Source organism: Benincasa hispida, chromosome 8 (assembly GCF_027475165.1).
Source record: "Benincasa hispida cultivar pf3 chromosome 8, pf3_genome.v1.1, whole genome shotgun sequence".
Taxonomy (NCBI): domain Eukaryota; kingdom Viridiplantae; phylum Streptophyta; class Magnoliopsida; order Cucurbitales; family Cucurbitaceae; genus Benincasa; species Benincasa hispida.
Genome location: NC_143485.1, coordinates 13,699,242 through 13,709,610, shown reverse-complemented (window position 1 = coordinate 13,709,610; position 10,369 = coordinate 13,699,242). Strand labels below are relative to the sequence as shown.

At 35.6% G+C, this 10,369-nt stretch overlaps 2 non-coding genes and 1 pseudogene across 2 annotated transcripts; all 3 read left to right on the top strand.

The window, feature by feature from the left end:
* The first annotated feature begins 5,731 nt into the window (after positions 1 to 5,731).
* LOC120083923 (uncharacterized) lies at positions 5,732 to 8,825 on the top strand (annotated as a pseudogene).
* On the top strand, positions 6,349 to 6,471 carry LOC120084320 (small nucleolar RNA SNORD14). Its single transcript, XR_005483684.1, has one exon. It is a non-coding gene; the product is annotated as a small nucleolar RNA SNORD14 (small nucleolar RNA).
* On the top strand, positions 6,928 to 7,049 carry LOC120084321 (small nucleolar RNA SNORD14). The gene has a single exon (XR_005483685.1). It is a non-coding gene; the product is annotated as a small nucleolar RNA SNORD14 (small nucleolar RNA).
* Positions 8,826 to 10,369: the final 1,544 nt, after the last annotated feature.

The following is a 10,369-nucleotide window of genomic DNA, read 5'->3' as shown; positions in this document are numbered from 1 at the left end:
AATTGAATAAGTGTTATTTAATTGAATGAACTAATTAATTAAATAAATATTATTTAATTAATTATAGAAAAGGAAAATATATTGGCAAAAATGCTTGACTCTTCTCTATATGAAGACTTTCCCATGACACTTTGGCAACACACATTTTGATTGTAGAAAAACTCTAACAATATACAATTCCTTAGTATTATTGTGTAGAATTTTATTTAAGCCATAAATCCTCCCAACTCTCTGCAACACTTTTCTCCTCTTCCTCTCCCAATAGTTGGATACCACCTATCCCTCTATTGGAATCTTAGAGAATATCAAGGTAACTCTCGTGGTAGTGTTCGAGATCACTCAAGGAGTTGTTCGTGATCAAAACCATTTGGAGATCCATTCGTTGGAACCTTGGAGAAAATTGTTTGTGGCACTTGGGGAATCTACAAAGGTAAGAATCATTCTAACATTTTCTCTAATTGCATGCTAATTTATGTGTTTATTCATTTAGTTTTTTATAACAATTTTGTTTATTATAAAAATCGAATCGCGGAATGCAAGGCGTTCTCACACGAGAACGCTTCTGCTATGGGATTTGATCCTGTCATCGTACTTGTCTCCTTAATACATAACTAAAATTAAATAGAGGATACCTACTGCACGTCAGATCCTCCTTTTAGACATAATAGTTACCTACTCTGATATCAACTGAAACTAAATAGAGGATACCTATTGTACATTGGAAGTTGTTAAGAACAATGCTACAACATTCAACAAAACATTAAACAAAGATAAACGACTAATAAATAGAACACTAGAGATTGGTAACCTAATTTGATGAACTACCACCTATGTCTGGGGGACATAGTGGTCGAGAAAGATAACTACACTAATATAAATGATAAGCAGTTATAGCACAATACTTATTTGTAACTACAACTTGATTATAATGACCCCCGAAGAGCTTAATCAGTCAATCATTCATCTAGGCTGCCCTTAGATGTGAGACTCACTCTCTTGGTAACTTAGACTCCTGTTAAGTATTAAAATCAGTGAAGAACTATTTAGGCTCCCCTAAATTTGAGATTCTCTCTCAATAAGACTTAAGCTCCTCTTAAGTCGTGAGACTCCTTTTCACTTATAGTTTGAGCTCCCCCTAAGCTTGAGAAACCCTTCTCCAGAAGTTTACTGATGAAAACAATACAACTTGGAGTAAATCTTCAACATTACAGCAACACGTTTTCATCTCTTCAAAGATCGACACAACACTTGTGACAAAACACTCACAAGATCAACCTTACAACAACATGTATGTTAGGATTTGTGCCTTAAAGCATCGTAATTAATTAGTTCATTAATTTAATTACCTTATGCGGGAAGGAGTGAATCCATCTTGCGAATTTATGTTCCCAACTCCTCATTTAGTCAAGTCCCCAAAATGATAGGCTTATCGAGTCAGAAACTTGGGTCACTCTCACCTGTACAAATCAAATGACTGATTCATAAACAAGAATTCATAAATCACTCAGGATTAAGATCGAGTCGTATCATCCTATGAAATATTAATCTCACCAATTAACGGATTTACAAAGAGAGATTAAATATTTCATGGTCTGGTCTTATACAAAATCTTTGAATAGGATATCCCCACTCACATAACCTCTCTTTACCCACTACTGACCCAACCAACACAAATAATAGCCAACCTTCCATTTCTCAGCTCCCATCGCATATCCAACCTTCCTCCTCAACCACAATCCCTCCACCCAAAAATTCCATCCCTCGACCTCTCTTTGGCCCATCACCTAGAACTAATCCCGGCCATCAGCACACTCGACCATATCCGATCCAAATGCTGATTATTGGGATTTTGACATGGAATTAATGAATCAATACTTCCAACAATCTATCATGTGCACAATCATGCAAGCGTTTAACATGTTGGCTTAATGATAGAATGAGCAATTTCAATTTCTCCACGGCTACATGTAGGAAACTTTGTTTGCAAAAGCCATCATTTCACCTCATTCGTCCCTGATCATTTGCAGCAACCCTTCCTTTTCTTTGCATGGAATTCGAAAGCCCCAACTCCGTTGCCATGGGATCCTGCCAATGATGGGCTAAATTAAATTCGAGGGTATTACATGGGCCTATTCTTTTGATTTCATATGTACTTATCCGAAAGCCCTAAAAATGACCTAATGCACGATGATGTAGAGAAGAGGCCTCTCGAGTGAGCACAGTGCCGCAACGTCGAAGTAGTACTGCGACACTTATATGTGTCTTCACATTTTAGAGTGTTGTGAGGCTCAATGCATTTTAGTAAAGCGTTGCTCTTGAAAACATCGCCTAGTGTGGCGTCTGGCAGTGTAGTTACGCCATGCCCTCAATGGGAAAATCATAATTTTAGCTCTTTTTTTTTCGATTGATACATTTGAGCTTTGTTTTAGCCTATTTTAACTCTATTTTGACTATAACACCCCACTCTATTGCTCAGATGCTTGATACCTATAATATCATGAAATAAACACATAAAACCTAAGAACTCAAATTAAGTAAAGCAAGATAGCACATTTTTGGTGCTATCAAATCCACAGGGAAAAAAAAACTTACACAACACCTTATAAGTCTTCCGACTATAAGAAGAAAAATCAAAGATACAAGCAGTTAATAACCATGGGAAATAATTAGACAACCACAAACAAACAGATATATCTGACCTACGAAGAGCTAAACTGTGAGCTGTAGAATTAAAATCATAAGCGATATAGCCAAAGGAAATGTTTTGAAATCTTGTGAAAAAGACATTTAATATTCGACAACCAAGTGAGCATTTCAGAAAAAATCTCGTTCTCTTTATTCAACATTTAAACAAGAGACATACGTTTCGAATGAACAACCAATGAACAAGTATCCATCCTTTGAGCTAAGCAAAGATCTTCTAGAATAACATTAGCCTCAACAGATAATGGAGATAAATGAATGCCCCTAAATTTGTGAATCACAACGACAATATATTTAACCATCGCTAGAACTAAGAACAACCCCAAACCCCGCAACTTCACCCCACTACGCGCCATGTCTGTCACGATCTTAGTCTCTTTAAAACTTATACTTAAACTAAGGATAAGAATATTCTATTGAGGGATCACCACTCTACGAAAGTTGCTGGAACCGACTAGGTGGAGCTGAAGTTTATCATCGGGAAGACCCTCACGTTGAAGGACATCTTGCACACTCCGGAGATAAGAAAGAACTTCGTCTCGGGCTATCTCCTTAACAAAGTCAGATTTACTGAAACCATAGGAGCAGATTTATATACCTCTACCAAAAATAATTTATTCATACAAAAAGGATATGCAACTGAGGGAATGTTCAAATTAAATTTAAACCTTAATAAAATGAAATCTTTTGTGTATATGTTGTGTTCTATGAATGTTTGGCATGCTAGACTCTATCATATTAATAAGAAATTAGTTAGTAACATTATTAGGATGGAAATGATACCTAAGTTATCAATGAATGAATTTGATAAATGCGAGTATTGTAGTTAGACTAAAATTACTAAAACTCCGCATAAATCTGTACTCAGGATTTCTAAACCTCTAGATTTAATTCATTCTGATTTATGTGAATTTGATGGCATCTTGACTAGAAACAGTAAAAGATATTTATTACTTTTATTAATGACTGCTCTGATTTTACTTTTGTATATTTGCTGAAAAACAAAAGTGATGCGTTTGAAGCCTTCAAATTGTTTGTATCTGAAGTAGAGAATCAACTTAATAGAAAGATTAAAAGACTTCAAAGTGATAGGGGAACTGAGTACGAATCAGATGGCTTTAATGAGTTCTTTAACCCACATGGAATAATGCATGAAAAGACTGCACCTCATTCTCCTTGAATGAATGTAAAAGCCAAAAGAAAAAATAAAACTTTAGTTGAGTTAGTAGTTGCTATTTTACTTAGTTCAGGAGCCCATCTTATTGGTGGGGTGAAATCATCCTTACTGTGTGTTATGTCCTAAATAGAATCCCAAAGTCTAAAAACACAATGTCACACTACAAAATCCTTAAGAATAAAAAAAACCAAACTTGTCATATTTTAGAACATGGGTCTGTCTAGCCTTTGTAAGGATTCTAGGCCCTAAAAGAAAGAAGCTAGATAGTAAAGGCTATAAGTGTGTTTTTATAGGTTATGTCATAAATAGTAAAGCCTATAGGTTCTATGGTCTATTAAGCCAAGTTATCATTGAGTCAAATGATGTCGTCTTCTTTGAGGATATATTTCCTTTTAAATTGAGAAATAGTGGGGTCTTGGGGTCCAGTAGTCTAACCTTAGTTAGAAATCCTACCTCTACAGAGGAAGCCGACCCAAAACCTAGAAGAAGCAAAAGATCTAGAACTGCCAAGGATTTTGGGGATGACTTCTAGATCTATAATGTTAAAGAAGATCCCAACGCTCTAAAATTTGCCTTATCCTCAGTAGATGCCAACTTATGGCAAGAAGCCATAAATGATGAGATAGACTCTCTTGAGTCAAATAGGACTTGGCACTTAGTAGATCTACCTTTAGGTTGTAAGACAATAGGGTGCAAATGGATCTTAAGGAAGAAACCTAGACCTGATGGAACATTTGACAAGTTAAAGACAGGTTAGTGGCAAAGGGCTTTAGACAAAGAGAAAATATAGACTTCTTTGACACCTCCTCCCTTGTCACTAGAATTACTTCAATCCGTGTCCTATTCTCTCCCGCTGCCCTTTATAACTTCGTAGTACATCAGATGGATGTAAAGACCACTTTCCTAAATGGTGAACTTGAAAAAGAGATTTACATGGAACAACCTGAGGGTTTTGTAGTCCATGGTCAAGAAAATAAGATTTGTAAACTAGACAAATCTCTCTATGATCTGAGACAAGCTCCTAAGCAATGACATGAAAATTTTGATAACCTAATCCTATATAAAGGTTTCAAGGTTAATGAAAGTGACAAATGCATCTACCATAAGGTTGAAAATAATCTTTGCACTATCATATATCTATATATAGATAATTCGCTATTCTTTGGGTCAAACTTGCACGTCATAAATGATGTGAGATCTATTTTGAGTGCAAACTTTGACATGAAAGACTTAGGAGAAGGTAGTGTAATCTTAGGCATAAAAGTGACTAGGTCTAAAAAGGGAATTTCTTTGAATCAATCTCATTATATAGAAAAGGTTCTAACACTACAAGAATTTTGGGCTTTAATGTCGATTGAAAAAAGTGAAATCGGATGTATAATGTCGGTTTTTTTTTTTAAAAAAAAAGCAGATCTTTAATGTCGGTTTTAAACTGACATTGTAGGGGTAAAACCGACATTAAAGAGCCGCTTCACTTTTTCCTCTAACTTTCTATTTTCACCCCATTTTTTTCATTTCCATCTTTCTTTCTCAAGATCTTCTTCCTTCTCTTCGCTTTCAACATTCCCACTCTCTATATTTACTTCACTTCTCACTCCAAATCCTACCCTCCCACTTCCGGAAAACGCTTCCCCTTCCTGGAAAACCCACATTCTTCCAAGCCCTACCCAGTCTTGCCTTCTTATCTCCCTTGGTCTCACTCACCTGTCCCTCCTCGTTCTTGTGAGGCCTATTTTGGCAATGGCTTCACCCACCGTGTAGATCTTTTCAAGCCTAAACTCATCGGATGGTTCCGATGCTGGTGTAGTGAAACTCTCGAAAGCTCCATATAAGGGGGGGGGGGGAGTGCAAATGTGGCCAGAGAGGATTTACATGTCTGAAGAAGGAGAGCAGATTGAAGAGGTGATCAGAAGAAAGAAAGAGATGGAGTTGCAGCTGCGGTCAAGAATCGAAAGAACCGTTCAAGCTCTATTTTCAACATCGTCGAAGCCAAGGTTTGTTTGATTCGTGAGTTTTTCATTTCTCTCTTAGATCTGTCCATGAAATCCACTCAAGCTCCGTGTCAATACATGTAAACATGTTTTTTAGGTCTGGTTTGTCTGATTTTTTCTAGAGCTGGTATCATGTATACTTTAGATACCGGTGAGCCAGACCAAAAACTGAAATCCAACATATTCTCCTTAAGTGGGGATGGTTGTTTAGATTTGTTTTCCCAAATGCATTTTAGATTTGTTTTTGGTTTGATTTTCTTCTATTGGAAGGCAATAAATTAGAGTCTCTGATGCGCTTCTAATATTTCGTAGCGTTTTCAACGTTGTACGTTGCCGACAATGATCTTTGGGAGATGAGATTCTGGCATTTACTTCCTTTACGATGCTTATGCATTCAGATTTTCCCACATTCTATATTCTCTTTTATTGTTTTTTTATTTGATTTTTCTTATTGATTTGTATGATGATTTGGTAATGAGTCTGTGATGATACATTTAAAGCTTATTTCTCAAAACATTCGCTGTGGCCGCCTGAGAGCTTTCGCCTTCGCCAGGCTTGAGAGCTTCTGCTGTTCTTATCCTTCCTTGGATGTCTGAGGCTCTATTTAAGAGTTTTACTTCTAGTTTCTTGACAATTTTATTCTTCAGTTTTTGTTTTATAATGCATGTTCGCTCTTCAAAACCCCCCAGCAACTATTGTTGGGCTTTAAACGAGTTATATATTACTGATCATTGCTGCTTGGAAAATCTTATATATAAGTACTATTGCTTTTATTTGAATTCTTGGTTTTATTTGCTTTTCACCTATCAGTGGAGAATCATTTGAACTGTTGGTTCTGCTCTTAACTTATATTTTAACGTCATTTGAACTGTTAGGTCTGTTCAGGACTTGTTTGTAACTTCATTTCTGTTTGCCACTGGAAATCATTAAATATTTTCCTTCTATTCTTAACTTATCTTGATACCCCATTTCCCCTATTTTTGTTTCCCTTTTTCGAATGTCATCTGATGGTATCTAAATGATTCTCCATGCTCTATGTTAGGTTTGATGTTTTGATAACAATGATGATATCTTGAAGGCTTGTTTCTCAAAACATTTGCAGTGGCCGCCTAAGAGTTTTTGCCTTCGCCAGGCTTGAGAGCTAGTGCTGCTTTATCCTTCCTTGGATGTCTGAGTCTCTTTAACTCTTTTGGAAATAATTTTTAATTTTGCATATTTGTGTTGATGCCATTTTTCTAAGGGTTGTTTTTCCCAATATATGCTGCCATCTTGGAATGTCTGAAGCAGATCTGAATCTGTTTGCTTTGTCATTATTCAATCTTCATCTTTCCATGAATTTTTATCAAGCTTATGAAAAACATTTAATGGAGAAACTTTATATCCTTTTATTGAATTTCAACAAGGAGTTGGCTCGATAAATAGGCAATCAAAGTATGGTTGACAATAACAATAAAGTAATGAACCAACCAAACAGAAAACTAATTCTAGTACTTCGTTGAACATCAATCATAAAAGTTGTCTAAAACTTTCCCATTTTTCAAGAGGCCAAATTACTCTTGCTTTGTATCTGCTTCTTGCAGTTTTTTCATCCAAAATTTCATCAGATGTCAACCGTCCTTTTGGAGACAAGGTACTTTAATAAACATCTTTTAAAATGACCAAGTAATTTCTAGATGTACCAGTGTATAGTTCTGCATATCTACAACTAGTTCATGAAACTCTCATTAATCATGCAGTTTCAAGCTGCTCGTAAAGTATCTGAAGAAGTTGGTGCTCAAATAATTTTGGGGGACCGGCCAATTGAAATAACTGTATGTATTTTCTCCTGCAAGATGATACTATTCTTGGCAAGTGCAAATGACGGTAGAATTTGTCCCATTCAGATAATTTAGTCCATTTGATCGCTCCGATATGATTTATTTATTCATGCAGCTAGAAAGGGCATGGAATGCTCTGACTTGGACTGAAGTTGAGTTTAGTAAGCTCTGTTGTTCGTGGAATAACATCGTAATCTGATTTTTCTCAGAACAATGGTGAGGTTCTTTCCCACTCGAAACCTTGTATTGATTTGTTTGAATTCAAACCGTGGACACCTTTAGTTATCATTCATAGACAACCAACTTCAATGGTAGTGTAATACTAAATTTAAAGCTTTTTTTAGTGTTGGTTAGTAACCTCAAATATATCAAGGATCTATATATTAGCAAAATTCTTTGAATGTTTTCTCAGCTAAAAGCTTGTCTATATTAAAGCTTCAATTGTGTATGTTTTTAAGTGATTTAGTCTTATTACGGATGCAATATAAAAGGAAACTTCCTTGCTTTAGGCCATGTTTACTAAACTTTTAGTAGGTATAGGTCAGGCTAGGAACCGAGTCAGAGGTGACCATAGAAAATACAGACAAAGAGACATAAATTTGGAAACATTTGTTTAGAATACAGATTGGCTACTTGCAAAACTATCAAAGAGATTCAGTCAAATCAAAGTTTAACATTTTTCCTTTGTTTTCTCGAACATTTGTGTTTTCCCCCCAATATGATTGCTTTTGTAACTTATGAACCTTGCTTGTTAACATCTAAAGATCCTAATTAAGCATATCAAATTTTTTTGAAGTACAAATCAGTACATGCATCATATACTCCTAATGTTGCAAAAATCGTTCTTTCGCAATGGATGTGTTGCTTCAGGATTCTGGTGGAAATGGTAGTTCTTTGAAGCTTTATGAGAAGCTTAGTTTTTCTTATTTGTCCCTCCTTCAACCTCTCGTTCATGAACGAAATACTGTAAGTACAATCCTATAATGCATTTTTAGTTCTTACTTCTGCATTTATTTGTAATCACCATTTTTTCATTTGACATTCACAGTTACAAAGTTCTTAATATAGTTGCATTTGCAGTACCTTGTATGGTCTCTGAAGCGTAGCAAGGCAGTGAACAAGAGCAAGGGCATATGAAGGTGGAAAGGTTCAAGAAGAACATTTTGAAGAGGGGTTGTGCCTGAGACTGTTACAAAGAAGGGAAAGGACTACCCTGTTGGCCCTATTCTTATTGGATTCTTCATTTTTGTTGTCATTGGATCATGTGAGTTTTAGATTTTGAATGCTAATTTCCTCCTTTCCTCTTTCATATTCTTATGCTTATGTTTTGGCATACTTTGAATGCTAATGTACCATTTATGCACATTCCCAATAAATACGGTTAGTTGAATATGAATTCTGATCACATTTTTACTTTCAATCCTTTGTCTTAAACCTTTATTGTTTGTGATTCTTTAAACAACAGTGGTCAGACAAAAATGCCTATAACCAGATATTGCTGAAGCTGGGGGGGTCTGTTCAAGAAGAATTATGAAGGGATCTATACTTACCAAGTGGAGAGGGATAGTAAACCCATAATATTTGTAAAATCGTAATGTTTGTATTACTTGTAATTTGTGTTTTCAAGGCCTGAATTATTGTACGGCCTTTTAAATTATAATTGTATACCATAATTTGCGGATTAAATGTTATAGATTTATAATCCATACATGAATAATATGTCATAGCCACAACGTTCGATGATGATGTGTCATGTTATACTTTTTGACCGAAAAAATGGATTTGGCAATGAAATTTAAAAAAAAAAAAAAAAAGGGACAATAATTTATAAAACGGACATTAAAGGGCTTTAATCACTAAAGACCTTTAATGTCGGTTGCAACCGACATTTAAGGTTGTGTTATTGGTATTATTGAAGCCCTTTAATGTCGGTTTAAAACTGACATTAAAGGCAACCGACATTAAAAGGCTTTAATAACACTATCTTTAATGTCGATTGCCAACCGACATTAAAGCGCTTTAATGTCGGTTTGTCGGTTTAAAACCGACATTAAAGCCCGAATTTCTTCTAGTGTAAAGAAATATAATTACTTTGAATGTAAACCAGCTTGTACTTCTTATGACCCCAGTGTTAAGTTGTTCAAGAACACTGGTGACAGTGTTAATCAATCTGAGTATGCGAGCATCATAGAAAGTCTTAGATACGTTGCTAACTCTACTAGGCTTGACATATCTTATGTTGTAGGATTACTTTGTAGGTTTACAAGCAAGCCTAGTAAAGACCATTGGAATACTATAGAAAAGGTTATGAGGTACTTGAAGAAAACCCAAAACCTAGGATTGCATTATCAGAAGCTTCCCGTTGTCTTAGAAGGGCTTAACGATGCTGACTAGAACTCCCTCTCGGATGATTCAAAGGCTACAAGTGGCTATATCTTTAATATAGCAAGCGAATCTGTCTCTCGGAAGTCCAAAAAAACATATTATTTCAGCCCAATCTACGATAGAGTTAGAAATGATAGCATTAACGATAGCTAGTGAAGAAGCAGGTTGGCTTAGAAGTCTACTCTCAGAGATTCCCCTATGGAAAAAGTCGGTACCAACCATATTGATTCATTGCGATAGTACTACAGTAATCACAAAAGTTTAGAACCGTTATTACAATAGAAAGAGACGAAAAA